Source organism: Vipera berus (genome assembly GCF_964194415.1).
Source record: "Vipera berus genome assembly, chromosome: 5".
In the NCBI taxonomy this organism is placed as follows: Eukaryota; Metazoa; Chordata; class Lepidosauria; order Squamata; family Viperidae; genus Vipera; species Vipera berus.
Genome location: NC_138207.1, coordinates 36,177,852 through 36,195,017, shown reverse-complemented (window position 1 = coordinate 36,195,017; position 17,166 = coordinate 36,177,852). Strand labels below are relative to the sequence as shown.

The following is a 17,166-nucleotide window of genomic DNA, read 5'->3' as shown; positions in this document are numbered from 1 at the left end:
GAGATGGGTTTTAAAGATGACAGTCAAGATATCAATAGCAACTGAATTTGAATGGCAACATACCATTCTAATTCTTCCAAAAAGGAAGTAGAAGTTAATTAATGTGTTAATATCATCTAATTCACAACTGTGAACCAAAATCTAAAAATTCTGCAGTATGACATATGATGCACTATTTATGGAGATCTGTATTATTTAAACAATCCAAAAACTAGTGAAAATAAGAACAAGACTTTAGTACAGAAAGAATCAGGTAGACCTTGATTTTCCAATATAGTCAACATCAGAAAACTTATGAATTAATTCCACATTAAAGATAGGTTTAAAACCTGTGCCCAATTTACAACTTTAATCTGCTTGAATAATGCCAGTCTTTTCCTACCCCCATTTTGTCCTTGTGTGTATGTGTGTTTATGTGTTGTATCTATCTTACTCCATCTTTTTATACTTCATTTGAATTAGGATTGTTTTCTCAGTTTAAGCTCAACAGATGTCTGGCTGTTTATACATACATATATCTAATTTTTAGAAACCTCATTAGAGAGCAGATGCTCTTAGCTCTACTGCTTTTAGAAAAATGACCTTTGCTTGGAAAACTATTTAGAGTCTTTGGGGATGGGTTGGGGTGACAGAATGAGGATCATGGGCTTCTGTTGGGCATGGTAGTCTAAATTCATCATTGGATCAGATTTATAAATACTTCTGATTTGTTACTGTAAATTATCTGTAACAAATATAATTTGGGTCCTATACAACAGACTTTTTATATACGGTATACAATCTTTGCAAGGAATTTGGAATGTCTGCATTTCTATTGTATTTGTACATTTGGAATTTAAGCATAGTTCAAGTTTTTATGTTTGAATATATCCTGTTGGAGTAGACCAGCAGTAAGTATCAGGAATTAAATAATAGCAGTTCTCATTTATTATTATTAAATTTTAAAAAATAGTTAATAATTTATATTTTTGTTACTGATATGAAAACAGTGTTTAGATTTTTATTCAGTTTACTTACAATAAAAATAGTTTTAATAAAACTCTATCCCGAATGCTACATAAAATAGTTGGTAATAGCAAATAGAAGTGTAGTGATAGGATCTTTTAAATAACACTTTTAATGAATAATTGCTATGCTCAATACCTGGTTTTTTAAAAAAAACACACATTGTTTTAAGATACTTGATATACGAAATAGCCAGCCAGATTATAATTAGAAAGTCTATTATATGAAATAATCCTAGCATTAATCTGTTTTGTTCACTTTTCTGTTTTTAGAAGGCATTGAAGAGTCTTTTATTTTGTTTTATTCAATGCTTTGTTTTATTCAATGCACCCAAGATTGCATTGTAGTTGTAACTAATGGAGGAATGTTATGATCACCCCTTTTGTTAATGTGACATATCAATCCAAGAATCCCTGTCTTTGTTACAGTACTATTACTAAAACAGCATTTATAAACTAAGCTTATTAAGAACAAATTGATGCACATGGAAAGAACACCTAGTATTTTAAATTAGCTCAGTCCTTGACTTACAACCACAACTGAGCCAAAAATTTCTGTTGCTAAGCAAGACAGTTATGTAAATTTTATGACCTTTTTTGCCACAGTTGTTAAGTGAATCATTGCAGTTGTTAAGTTAGTAACACAGTTCTTAAGTGAATCTGGTTTTCCCTTTTGACTTTGCTTATCAGAAGGTTGCAAAAGATGAACACATGACCCCAGAACTCTGGAACTGTCATAAAAATATGCGAGTTGCCAAGCATCTGAATTTTGATCACATGACCACAGAGATGCTGCAATAGTTATAAGTGTAAAAAATGATCATAAGTCATTTTTTTTAGTTTTGTTGTAACTTTGAACTTCAATAAATGAATGGTTGTAAGTCGGGACTACCTGTAGTTGCCTGACAGGCAGGAAAGGGCATATATACTGCTGAGCCCCATAACCAACAACTATCACATGATATGGATAAATTATATTTACCTTTACTGTATTTAAGCACTACTGAGAGCTGTAAAATTTTAAATTAGCATAAAGATTTGGTATAATAATGCATTATTATTACACTGATATACATTAAGGCAAATAAAGGAAAAGAGTATTTAAATATGAGCATGGTTAATGCAGCACTGGAATCTATGTGTCATTTATTTATGATCATCCTCATTGGTATCAGTAAAACATTTAGTAGAATCATCCATCTGCTAAAAATTGATTTAGATATATCATTAATTTGACCTTGCTTATAGACAAGAAAACAGTAATTTTTTGACTTAATACAAATTATCAGTATTTGATGAAATTCTCTTCAGGATGCTAAGTTTCATGTCAATTAGGTAATCTATCTAGAATTCATAAATAACTGATGAAATCTTAGTTGGACAGATAGAACAACACTGTGTTGGCTCTTGAAATACAAAAATAGCATTCAAGATGCTTTTAACACTGATGCAGAAAAACCTAGATATCAGGACACATTGATAGTTTCTAAATAGTAAACTACAATGTATGTAGTAGGGAAAAGTGAGCCATGTATTAATACTTACATTTCTGTGGTACGTATAATTATAGCCTTAAATTAAACAACATCTTGGGTTTTTAGAAAGATTATGATTTAGATCAGGGGTCCCCAACCTCCGGTCTGTGGACCAATACCGGGCCATGGCGTGCCAGCAACTGGTCCGCCCAAACAAGCAAAGCCCCATCCACGAGATGCAGGCAGCATACAAAACCACATATCCACTGGTCTGCAGAAAAACCTCTCTCCACAGAACTAGTCCTTGGTGCCCAAAAGTTTGGGGACCTCTGATTTAGATTAAGGGATAAATTATGTTAGTCATTTAGATAAAGCATTGCAGGCCAAACATGATCAGGATTTCCATACATGGATGAGAGAGGCTTCCTTTTAAGCTGCTTGGCATACAAGTATTTTCATTCATTTTATATATTTTTTTCAATCTTTAAAAAAGGGAGGGGAAAACCTTGACTGGAGCCATGAAGAAATGATATCTACTAGTAAAAGAATTGATTCAGCACTTGAATTTCTGAGACTGCAAGAAGAATGTATTATAAGAGCCAACAGTAAATAACAGTTATACCCTGCTGTCTAATGATACAGGGAAACAAATTTAGCATTTGACATTTAACAGAAATATTTTTATATTTCTAATTAAAGTACAGGATTATAAGCAATCCTGCAACTGTTCTATGTTGTGGGTGAAATAAATGAAGCAAGGCACAGAATTTTGAAGTGAAGGAATTAATGTGTTATGTGTGGTAGAGAAAATATCATGCCTGTATTTTAAGAGTTACCATTTTTAGAGTAATAGTAAATGAGAATGGAATATGTAAGAAGCCTGCTACAGCAGATACCATGTGGTATCAGAATGAAGGATTTCTTGGAAGAAAAATTTATAATGCATGTAAAGCAAGCAAGCATATATAATCTAAAGACTTTCCATTTAATTGCAAATAATATTAGAATAGTATGAAGCAATTATATAAATTTTATATAGAATATGTTCTATTCATCAGCCTTAGCATTCATGTGGTCAATTCATCATGTAGGATGCATCCATATGTTAGCCAATTCATTACTTTTTCTTCTCCAACATTATTTTCTGTCTTTTGTCTTTTTGTCTGAAAGATCTTAATGCTCAAAGCTCTGCTGTATAATCCCAAGAAAATATGTCATTGTTTTAAGAAATTAAGGGCTTGATTAAGGACCTTTATACTTCTAGGTGATTCAAAAGACCAATGTGCTATACTGCGCTGTTATTGGAACAGTATTGTTTAAAACACATTCATTAGTGAAACTACATTATTGAAATATTTTATCAAGATATCTCTTTCTGTTTACGTGCTCTGGAGGACAAGATACATACTTATTCATTGTAATTTTCCCCATGGTGCTGCTGCCAAAGGAAAGCCTAAACTCAAGAAGACATTTGTAATGTTCATACCTTGTCCATTTTTTTAGTAGTGATGGTAGCAGTAACAGGTATGCAAACCCATAAGGAAAAGGGATAGCATTCAGGCTTGTCAATTATGCATGTCCTCCGCCATTGGGGATTGCCTGTGTGGCTTCTCAATTTCTTTCCTTTTTCCTCTTCATGTCATGGAATTTTAGTTAAGTCTTCACATATAAAACTCAAAACAGATCACCACTAGTTAGCTTTTTGTTTGGTACCTTGCATAATTAGTTTCTCAAATGACATATTTTGTATGCAACTTTTGCAAATAAACTTTGTATGAACACCAGGAAACCTGGCACAAACACAATGGCTATTTTCTGCTAAAAGTTATGCAATTATTTTGTATGATGAAGTCCTTTATTATAAGTGTTCTTTATGTTCCTCATTTGTACATAGGCAAGTGAGTTTTACCAGGAAACTCCTCAGGCTTTCTTGCAAGGAAAATGTACTATAGCTTGCTTTTTTTTCCTACACATTGGTGACATTCTCGAAAGAACTTTAATTATTTAATGACAGTTTCTTTTTATATAATCATTACTGACTTTCCTCAGCAAAGATTTTGTTTGATCTCATTCTCTTTTCAAAGTCATGCCTATCAATTCTTTTACTTCATTAAAACTATGTTTTATTTTTTCCCCTAAGCAATCATTTAGGACCAGCAAATTATTTCTGCTGAGATGGACATTTGTGTTTCCTGCTGCAAAGTAAAAGCAGACACAGCAGGTCATGCTTAGGGAGAACTTGTAATCTAATGTATTTAGATATTATATATATATAATGTTAAAGTTATGATGTATGCTCACAGAAGTCATATTACAAAAGATAGCTTTCAAGGAACAAATATTCATACTCAAATTTAAAACTTTGATTTATCAAAAGAGTTTTCTCTCCTATCTTGTCTTTTTTTAAATAGTTATATTGAAATCCAGATATTATTCTATTTTATCCTTTTTGGTCAATTTCCTCTTTCAGTTTCATATCTTAAAAAGATCAATGCTTTTTAAAATTAAATAGGAGATGTTTCACACTTGCAGCCTATTGTATTGTTTCCAAGTACTAAAAATACTGAATGACTTTTTTAATATTTGAACAGTATAAGTTCTACTTAATTTAATAGTTTGTATGTTTAGCCTAATTAATATAATCACATGACTTGTGATTCAAATAACCAGTTCTGAAACTGACACTAGCATTGTTCTGTTGCTACTCCTGAAGTAGATGTCCTGATTTAATCTCATTTCACTACATTTCATTGATCCCATTGGTTGCTGGCTATAAGATATCATCAAAGAATGTCTGGACAATCCAACGGATCATAAAGTAAAAGAAACTACTGCAGTGTTTTCACAGATTTTATCCCTTTTATTCTTTGTCTTGAGTGTTTTTTTTAACAAAATGGCTTAGTTCCCATGTAATAACTAAACTCTAGTATTGTATACTTGTGTTTGGCTTAGAATATGGTTTTAATCTATCTGTAGGTTAGTATCAAACCACAGTACAAAGCCCCAAAGAAGAAAGTCAGATATCTAAATCCTCTAGGTGGCTTTCCATTAAATATTGTTGAAAGAAAAATCAAGTCCAGTTCAAGCCTGATATAAACAAAATGGAAACTACTTTAGAAAGAAGATTGTAGAAAAGCAGAGCCAGACAGAAACATGGCTCTGGGAAAGCTGACCCACATGTTGCTGGGAGTGGTTGGTTTTTATCTTACATCCTGCCTTTATGCTATCCTTTCCTGTTCCCCAGCCATTATAGTTGCTCAGTAAATTTCCACTGCAGCTAATTCAATTTTAAATTTCTCTTTCAATATTAAATTTTGAGGACCTTTCCTTTATTTCTATCACTTTCAAGAATATAAAACCAGGTCATCATGGCCTTGCGAAAGTGTCAAAGCGGATGCCAATCTTATTTCTGCAGGCATGATGTTCCACAGGAACAGGTCACCACAGAGAAAGTCCATTTTCTTGGTCCTATTAGTTAGGAGAAGATACACAGCATTCCTTGCCTCCCCTTAATGTCTGTTCCTTGGTTCTTAGCAATATACCGTAAGCGTGCTAATGCACATCTATATATCCTTCTCAGCAACTCTGTTCATATTTTCTGACTTCCTGCTCTTCAGTATGCTTGTACATGAACCCTCAATATATTCCGATTTTCATCTTGCTGCCAGTCTCAGATCCGAGCACATTCCAGCATGTGTTTACAGCATATTAGAATATCTTGCATGCATTGTCTGTCACCCTGCTCCCAAGTGGTTTGGGATTTATATTTGGTGCTTCTGAAACTGGACCACCAAAACTTTCTCCTATCAGTGGTGATCATCAATGTGTGATCAGTGTGGTTGATCACTTATGGTTGCTTTGACAAGGTCACTATACAGTCACTATCAATCATCCACATGCCCACACACCTCCTTCAGCTCCTTTTGGTCTTTTCTACCTCCACTAAACTCCAAATTACTTTTCTCCAGGGCTATCATTATGGAGAAACACACTCTAATGCCACCTCTTGTCTCCTAACTGACCATTGAATGTTTAAATATTTACTTTATTAAATTAATTTGAGATGATGCTATATTAACTTTCTCATAAAAGATCAAAAGGGAGATAGTGTGGTGTAACACTGGGCTTTTCAACCAGTGGTACAGGTACCACCTGTGGTACATTGACACCTGGCAGGTGGTACGTGACCATCCTAGAAAAGTGGTAGCTGGGGAGGAGAATGAGCTGAACTGGTGGCAGCACTGCACAAGCCTGAACGAGAGATGGGTGGAGCTGCAGGGCTGTCAGGGCTCAGTGGAAGCACCAGGATTAGTGCAAGGCTCCAGCTGGAGCTCGGCACTGATCCTGGTACTTCTGAGCCCAGAAGAAGCACCGATCAACTGTAATGTTGCAGCATCTCCAGAGTCTTGTGATTTACATTCAGATGCTTGGCAACTGATTCATATTTATGATGGTCACAGTGTCCCAGGGTCATGTGAAGTGACCAAAACCTGCTGCAACCACCCAGCAGAGGGGGGTAATAAAAACCAAACACACCCCACCCCAGCCCCGCTGCCAATCCTCAACAGAAATGCTCACAATAATGAAAACTTTGGACAGGAGGAAGAGCACTGCTGGGCAGAGCAGGTGTCTTGCTTGGCTGTGGCTTGGAGGGCACTTTTTTCAGTACCATTATAACTTTGAACAGTCACTAAGCGAACTGTTGTAAGTCAAGGACTACCTGTACTTCATCACTTTTTTCTTTTTTTTTTTTGGTCATCAAGTTTTTGACACCTTGCTAGGTGACTGGTGGTACTCAGATGTTGCCATATCCTAAAAGTGGTACAATGGGTGAAAAGGGTGAAAAGCCTTGGTGTAGCAATTAAGCTTTTGGATTTAGAAGTGGGAAGATCCAGGTTTAATCCACCCTTCACTATGGCAGGTCACTGGCTGACCTACCCTACAGGTAGGAAGAGGGAGCACTGTACCTCAAGCTCCTGAATATAAGAAATCAATTAAATAAATAAAAACAATATTGAGAAAGAAATAGTTTAATGTAGAATTTATGTTGATTTATTAGTGCTGTTTGAGCTTTCATTGATTCACGTTTGACTCCTTATGGCTACATGAACATATCCATGTTTTTTCTTAGTAACAATATGGAAATAGTTTTGTAATTGCCTTCTTTAGTATTTTTGTTTTGTTAACTTTACTTTCTAGCTTAGCATACAGCCCTGGAACTTTGTCTCCCATCCAAGCACTAAGTACATATTTTATCTTTTTGAGATCAGGTTCCATCACCTGCTCTGACAATGGTTTAATGCTAGAAAGCTAATCTATTATAAAAAACACAGAGATGCATGACTAGATTCATAGTGCAAATACAATACTCCAGGTTTTATGAATTTCAATAGAAAAAGGATAGGGAAGATTTTGGTTAGTATACAGGCCACATATATTCAAAGAAAGTAATTTCTAGTACTATTTATTCCTTTTGTGTTTCTATGAGCACTATTATCATGTTCATTTTTATAGGAAATTCTGGATGCAAAAGTTGGGTTGAAATTTAACATTAAGAAAACCAAGATCATGGCATCTGGCCCTCTCAATTCTTGGCAAATAGATGGGGAAGAAATGGAGGTAGTGACAGATTTTATTTTCCTGGGCTCCAAGATCATCGCAGATGGGGACTGTAGCCAAGAAATTAAAAGACACTTGCTCCTCAGGAGGAAAGCCATGGTAAATCTAGACAGCACACTAAAAAGCAGAGACATCACCCTGTCAACAAAAGTGCGTATAGTCAAGGCTATGGTCTTTCCAGTTGCAATGTATGGCAGTGAAAGTTGGACCATAAGAAAGGCTGAGCACCAAAGAATTGAGGCCTTTGAACTATGGTGTTGGAGAAGACTTCTATGAATCCTTGGACTGCAAGGCGATCAAACCGGTCAGTCCAAATCAACCCTGACTGCTCTTTAGAAGGTCAGATCCTGAAGCTAAAACTCAAATACTTTGGCCACCTAATTAGAAGGAAGGACTCACTGGAGAAGAGCCTAATGCTGGGAAAGATTGAGGGCAATAGAAGAAGGGGACGACAGAGAATGAGGTGGATGGATGGAGTCACTAAAGCAGTAGGCGTGAACTTAAATGGACTCCAGAAGATGGTAGAGGACAGGAAGGCCTGGAGGAACGTTGTCCATAGGGTCATGATGGGTTGGACATGACTTCGCAGTTAACAACATTATTCTTATCATTAGAAGCTTCTTTGAAAAAAATCATACTCTTTTGTTTTCTAAAGAATCAATACATGTTCAATGTACTATAGATGTTTTGTTCCCCTAAAAGGACTTGGGTAGGGCTAAGGTTCTTGAACTTCTGTGGGATATAGAGAAATTGTGCCTTTACAAATATTAACTATTCTTAAGTTGAAAAAAGAATAATATTACAAGTTTTTCATTATATCATTGATGAATGCTAATAAAATATTTTTTACTGAAGTTTGGCAAATGCTGTACATATAGCATGAACCAAAAAGATTAATAATTTTGGATTGATAAAGTGTTAGTCATTGTTTGGTAACACCTGACTATGCTGCCTGGATCATTAAAATTCTTTAATTATGGTATCATTTGTATTGTACCCTTATATGGACTTCAAAGCAATCTTTCGGATTGATGGAAGACAATTGACAATTCAATGGGATAATGAGAGTTTAGTGATGTTCAATATCTTACCTCTACATAAGAATGCTTTACTTATGAATATTTTTAAGGCAGATGAGGAGAGTTCATGTTAATTATAGTGAGATTGCTTATGTTAAGTGCTGTATTAAAAATCACACATATTTTAAATTATAAAATCATTAATATCTCGCTTCATTTTTTTGTTGATGCCAAATAACTATTGAGTCACTGTTGATTTGTTCCACTGGTTGCCTCCTAAAAGATAGTCCCATTGCAAGCTATTCCTTCAGAAAAGTCTAAACCTTTAAATATGGGTTGTATAAATCCAAAAGACAACTAGATATGAGCAATGAAATACAGATAACTTGTGGTCTTCTATTGCTATCTACTTGTTTCCTGGATTTTTGCAGCTCAGAGGTAGAATACCCAAAGAATCAGCAATGTGTGCATTTCCCATTAGCATCCTTTTTATGTAGTATAGCCAAATCAGTTTAGCAAGATTTGGATTCAGTGCTTGAATCTAACTTGAGATTTATTGAAAGAAATTTATAGTTTTCAGCATGATAAAATTGCATTTGAAATTGAGTTATGTACTAATTTTGAACATCTTATTACCAAAATGTATACATTTGTTGAAAGAAAAGCCATCAGGTCCAGTTCCCAGCTCGGAGTAAATAAAATGGAGACGAAGATGCTGGAAATAAAATGGAGGCTGGCTGTTTGGAAAGAAGGTTTAATGATGAGCAGAACCAACAACAGCATGTAGTTCTGGGACAGCTGATCAATTGATTTGATGAGTACAAGGATTTTTATAAAGTTTTACAGCGTTTTGTAATTGGAGGCTTGCTTTGTGTGCTTTTGTTATTAAATTTGTTTAATTTGTTTCACAAAGGCTAGCAATGGGTCTAAAGTACTGACTTGGGTTTTAATCCTGTCAAACAAATGTAATTAATTTTACCTCTAGTCTATTACCTCCTTATCTTTAGTCTATTACCTCCATTGAGCTCTCTCTCTCATTATTTCCTGTATATTGGTTTTGTATTGCTTTACAGGTAATAATTTAGCATATTCTACCTAGGTGTTCTCAAGATCTCCATGACTGAATCATACAAAATTTCTAGTTCCCTGACATATATCTACATGGCATCACATTGAACAGTAAGATTTCTTTGATTTCATGCCATTCTTTCAGATATTTGTTTTGTTTCCTGGTTAATGCACATGCTATTAAACATACTATGTAACATAAATGAAAAATGCTGCATTTACATATAATATTAAGCCAAGTTGTTTTGATTGCATTGCTGAGCCACAAAGTGTGACTTGAACATCAAACAAAAAAAAATAAGCTTTATAGGAATTTGGCTTTATGAATAAGGCTTGTAAAAAGACATGGTTAAAACAAACTAGAATTTGTGAATTATCTTTTATGGAAGTATTCAAACATTAAAACAAGCCACAATTAAGTAAAATTTATAATAGCTTGTCATTATGTATGATCTTGGAATTCTGTCTTTTCACTAAGTTATGGATGTATCAGTGATATTTGTAGTTAGAACTGCTTTTTAGAGGCTACAAGAATAATTTTAATGGGTTTAGTTTATTCTGGTAGATAAGCATCTTGTTTGCAGAGAAGCTGGACTAGAATGTCATCCAAGTGATGTCCAAAGATTCACTTTTTTTTCATTAAAAGATGAACAATGTATTGAAAGTGATAGCCTTATGTATTTTATATTAATCTTTAATAGCTTCAATGCTCTATTTGAAATATTTTTAAAAATACATTGAAATTTTTTAAAAATAGATTAAACTGCATTTAATAGTTCATTTAAATGATCAAGGAAAAGATGGCCTAAATGCTAGCATATCTACAATGTAATGGAATAGCAGACATTAATCAAATGTCAATGACTTCGTTCTGGCAGTTCAGTTCTCTGCTTTTATCTAGAATTAAACAGTTTCCGAGGGAAGACAGACTAAATAAAAGAACAAAGAGTTCATTCTCCCAAACTATGTTTCTGAATTTGGGAAATCAATTTTAATTAGCATCATAAAGATCTCCTGATATTTTAAAGTATGTTTTTGATTAGTTTTTCCTCAAGGGAGTAAGATGTTACACTGCATTTTGCTTCATAATGAGCCAGTTCTTGCTTGAGTAGATTCAGAAAACACCTGATGACCAAAAGCAAAATATATAGAAATCTGTTGCTGCGGTCCTATATATAATTTGGGAAGATAATTGGATTTTGGTTGATTCAAAGATTTATAATGACCTAATAAAAGACAAGAACATAAAAGAACCCTTGGTTAGCTGCTAATTCAACAAGAAAAGTATAATATGATACTGAGTTTTAAACCTTAATTAGGTATTGCATTAAGCTTTGGATATTGTTTGTATTCTGCGTAGAAATGCATTCTTGGTAAATTCAAATTTTTAAACAGTCACATTTTTTCTTCATTTTTCCTACCTACCATTTATAGGTTTTAACCAGTTAAAACTTCCTTTAAATAATTCTACTTTATCCACTCCCTTAGTTAAATACAGAATGTTGGTCTTCGATATTTAGCATTTAGTGGACCTATCTATCCTGAATAGCTATAGAAGAGTTTGACAGGACATCAAAGCATGGGTATCAGGATCCAGAAGGATTCATTTATGACCTCATTAAATGATCTGCAATGCCCTGCTTTCCGTCAACAAATATTTTATATGTATATAATATAGGTATACGACTGTTAACAGAAATATTCTTAATTTGACATTTGTTATATTATTTTTATGAATAGTTTTTGTTATCAAGGAACCAGTTGTTTCAATTGAGGATATTATGATTTTATATAGATTTCATAAGAAGTTATGTATTTATGAATTTAGTATTCGAATATAAAATACTTTGTTGTGGTACTATTTTTGTCTTACCTATTGGAAGTAGTGCTGCTGTGTGGGTTTATATTCTTTAAAGAAGGAGCATTACCAAGTTGTTGTTTGTATGTGTGTGCAGGAAGGATCATCTTCCCCAATTATTATTCCTTTGAGTATTAAAAATGGAATGCTGATCTTTTTTTCTTTAGTACTACAGTATATAGTCAGTGTTGTGAATAGCCAGCTGACACAACAAGTTTGATTACATACCATTTCTCAGATATTAGCTTTAGCACCTACATTCATGAGATTGCCCCCAAAAGCCTTTAAATTACAAACAGAATGGGGGTGGGGGGAGCAGGAATGGAACAAACAGCTGGGGAAAGGATTAGGTGTACCCCTTCTCCAGCAGCTCAGATAAATATCTAGAATTTATTCAAGAAGCTCAGGGAAGTTTGAAGAAAATTAATTGGGGTGTTTGCTTCATGATTCTTATTATCCTCAAGAAGTAAATCATAATTTTTAAAATATTCTTGCAATAATTATGATACTATTTCATAGTAAACATAGTAAACAAAGGTTTACTTAGAGCAATGGTTAGCAGCTTGACACAATTATATTTTTTCTCAGCCTCCACAAATGGATTGCAATGATCTAATCAAAGAGAGAACCAATCTAGAAATAAGGAGAACTTTCCTGACAGTGAGAACTATCAGTGGAAAGACTTGCCTCCAGAAGTTGTGTATGCTCCTTCACTGGAAGTTTTTAAGACAAGGTTGGACAAGTCTCCTGCTTGAGCAGGGTTGGACTAGCATACCTTCAAGGTCCCTTCCAATTCTGTTATTCTGTTTAAACCCCCATATCCCTTTGTTTTACAGAAGCTGCTCCAAACTGGAGCCTCAATTAACAAACAAATAGTTACAAATGATGATGATAATGATGATAACTTTATTGTCACTTTGAATGTACACCAATCAGCATACATCAAAATGAAATTTCGTTGCATACAGCTCTCAAAGGGTCACCACCTCCGATATATACTCCTTGTTCGGGGCCCGCTCAGATTTCACATTGTCCATTTTAGTCTCTAGGGAGTGAACGATGGCAAACAGGACAGATGGAAATGGGGCTCCATGTGGATTAGCCCTCAAATTCGCTTGTATTCTGACAACCTCGCCTTCTTTCCTTTTTCTGATCCTGACTCTTCCACCCTTTCCTTAAAGAGGCCTTGCTTCTAATGGTTTCATTATCCCCAGAATATGCCCAAACTATCACCTTTGACTAATTATTATTACTAGTATCTTTTTTTATAAAAAAAATCATCTTATGCTAATACTACTCCTAATAAAGAAATCCTATTTATAATAGATTAGTGCTGTTTTAGGAGTAATAAACCCCAGTTTAAGAACTAGTGAATTAGAACATGACATTAAACTTTTCTTTTTACCAACTTCTATTTATCTTTCTTGGCTTCAAATATTTGTGTTTTCTTATTTTTTAAAAAGATTTTTTATAGTTTTCCTTTAAAAAACATTGATTTTGCTTTTTTTTCTATGAGATTGTTCTTCCTAAATGGGAAAAATGAGATGAAACTTCTAATAATAATCCTTTTTGCTACAACACAAAGAGATGTATTATAGGAATTATTTCTTTACTAATTTTTAATTACTTTTCCATCTTTTTGCTAAAATTAAAAATAGTATTTGTTTTTACCTTTTATACTCAATAAAGCAATTCAGATGGTGAGGGCCTTATCTCCTTATGTCATATACTACCATACTACCATGTACTCTGCATACAAAATTAGTGAAAAGAAAACAAAAACAGAAGATAATTAACCTTTGAAGAAGATTATTTTGTGAAAAAAGACAGGTTGTGCGATAAAAGAAAAAAATATTTTGGACTCTGTCAGGATGCAAGATGACACATTTCAAAATAATTATAATGAATTATAGAAATAAAACTTTGTATTCCAAATAGCACCAATTTCATTCTTAGAGAAATGTTTGTAAGATTCGCAAAGAGAAACCACTACATTAGTACAGAGTGGAGGCTAACAAAAGTGAGATTCAACATTTTGCAAAATTTAAAACAGATGGACTTGCATTTATAAATTTTGAGTTACATTAGTGAGCAACTTAGTTTGGATAACAGAATCAATAAAATCTCCAAACAGAAGAATATAAATTATAGAAGGAGCTGGCTTAACTAATGGGTTTTATAGTTATTCAATGCATAAAGAAACAAAAGAAAGTAGTTTGAAGAGACATATTATGCAACAAAGTTTGCTAAAAATATGGAATCTTCTAAAAAAAATGGATGTCCAGCATTCACCACCAAATGCTTTTATTTTAAGCTAAGAAATTTAATCACATATACCAATATGGTACATCCAGATTTACAAAACAGTAAAGACAACAATGAGAACTGCTCATTGTTTACCATGGTTCATATATGCATACATTTTTGGATGAATAAAGATGGATCTCAAGGTATGACATTGGAAAAGATGATAGAATTTGAAAAACTTATACAAATGTTATCTATATAAAAATATATCATCTATTAGAATGTAAATATAAACTTATTGAAGTTCACATGGAGATGAAGCAAATTAAAAATTGCATGATAAAGTAAATGCAAAATTTCAGAGTAATCACAGTAGAATAATGGGAAGAACTTTAGAAAAAAAAATCAATAAAATCTATTCCAACTTGTAATTTGAGAGAAAATTGGAATAAAATTCCTTACAAATGGCATATAACTTCATCAGTGATACAAACATAGACAAATCATTTAACAGCAATTGTTGGGAACTTTTTACCATATGTGGGTCATATAAAGTAAGTCAAATGTATTGGAAGCAAATATATCAAAGTATTCAGAAAAAAATTAAACATAAAATTTGAATAGAAATAACAACAAGAACAAATGCATACAAAGTCAAAATTGAGAAGACAGCAACAGACAGTAAGTGCCGCCTATGCAAAGAAGCTGAAGAAACAGTAGACCATTTGGTAAGCTGCTGCAAGAAGATCGCACAGACTGACTACAAGCAGCAACATGACAAAGTAGCAACAATGGTGCATTGGAAGATCTGCAAGAAATATCATTTGCCTGTAAGCAAGAACTGGTGGGATCATAAAATAGAGAAAGTCATAGAAAATGATAAAGTTAAACTGCTCTGGGACTTCAGAATTCAAACAGACAAGCACCTGCAACATAACACCCCAGACTTAACAATTGTCGATAAGAAAGACAAAAAAGTCTGGATAGTAGATGTGGCAGTACCTGGAAACAGCAGAATAGATGAGAAAGAACTGGAGAAGATAACAAAATACAAAGACCTACAAATAGAAATAGAAAGACTGTGGCAAAGGCAAGCAAGGGTAGTACCAATAATAATAGGCGACTTGGGTGCAATCCCAAACAACTGGAGCACCACTTGAACACCATTGGCATTGACAAATTCACCATTAGTCAATTGCAAAAGGCGGCCTTAGTAGGAACTGCTTCCATCCTGTGACAATATCTATAATACTATCAAACTTCCACATCTGCCTATCCCAGGTCCTTGGTAAGGACTCGATAGGTAGACAAAAACGCCAAATCTAGTCTGAACATCTGGCTGACTGTGGGATGATGATGATGATGATGATGATGATGATGATGATGATTATTATTATTATTATTATTATTATTATTATTATTGCATTTTTGCTGGTAACCGGAAATAAACACCAATTTTTGATAAAAAGTAATAAATCATAACCACGTTGAACCATATTACTATATCAAATGTGCCTGAGAACATTGTAAAATTCTGATCAAAAAGGTCCAAGAACTAAATGAGCAAAATTTGGGAAGCACAGTATGGCTTTATTTTAGCCATAAAGTGCAGGCCAGATTTTTGCATTTTATCAGATTGTTGAAAAATATATGGATGCAATAAAGAGAAGGACAGGTAGTCCTCGACTTACAATCATAAATGAGTCTAAAATTTCTGTTATTAAGTGAGACATTTGTTAAGTGAGTTTTGCCTCGTTTTACAACCTTTCTTTTCACAGTTGTTAAGTGATTCACTACAATTAATAAGTTAGTAACATGGTTGTTTTAAGTGATTCTAGCTTTCCCATTGATTTTGTTCAGCAAAAGATTGCAAAAGATGATCTCACATGACCTTGAGACACAGCAACGGTCATAAGTATGAACCAGTTGCCAAGCATCTGAATTTTGATCACATGATTGTGGGGCTGATACAAAGGTTGTAAGTGTGAAAAATGGTCATAAGTCACTTTTTCCAGTGCTATTGTAACTTTGAATGGTCACTAAATGAACTGTTGTAAGCCGAGGACTACTTGTAATTATATGATTCTTGGATTAGAGAAAGCATATGATAAAGTGAACAATACTGAATTATTTTGCAGAAGTCTGGAGCTGAAGTTACTGAATGCAAGAGGCATATACATGTATGATAGTTGTGAAGGATGTACGGGAATAAATGGAATACTTAACCAGTGGAGGTTCCACATAGAGTGCAGATGTGTGACATAGCTATGCTTGTTTAATAGATTTATGCAAAAAAGTATAAGATATAAAAGTATTATTGTGACATAGAAATGTATTGATTGATCACAAAAATGTGCATGTACTTGCATTTGTACCCAATGCCATGTTACTGGCTGAGAACCAGAATGATTTGCAGCAAATTTTGATTCAGTTACATAATAAAACTTCCACAGTTTGAGAAGATGCTGAACAGATCTGCTGTAAATCAATTGTTCAATACTTGAGTTGAGTTGTAAAACCATAAATCGCTTTATAATCTTTCATGAGTGTTGCAGAGGTCAGACAGAAGCAGAATTCAGAATTCCATGAGAAATCTGTCATCATCTTGGCTCTAAAGCATGAAACACATGCCAGTCAAGAAGTTCAAGGGACCACAGAAATCAGGCAAGGATTCTCAGTACCAAGAAGACAGATGTTCAATAAATCTTATAGGCAGCCTGAAATATATCAGTTTCTTATACTATCCATCGGGAAACTCTACCACTCTGCCATGCTGTGATCTTATAAAGCTTAAGTTCCGTTACGTTTTCTTTGATAGGAAGATGCTGTTTAGCTGTCCTTTGCCTCTCTGCTGTTTTTTTCTTCGGTCTCATAGG

General features: G+C 33.9%; 1 protein-coding gene across 1 annotated transcript in view; it reads left to right on the top strand.

Annotated features, from left to right (window-relative positions):
* Positions 1–17,166, top strand: part of CLSTN2 (calsyntenin 2) — a gene marked incomplete at both ends in the record, with an annotated part of 273,204 nt that overhangs the window by 8,494 nt on the left and 247,544 nt on the right. The window lies entirely within an intron of this gene.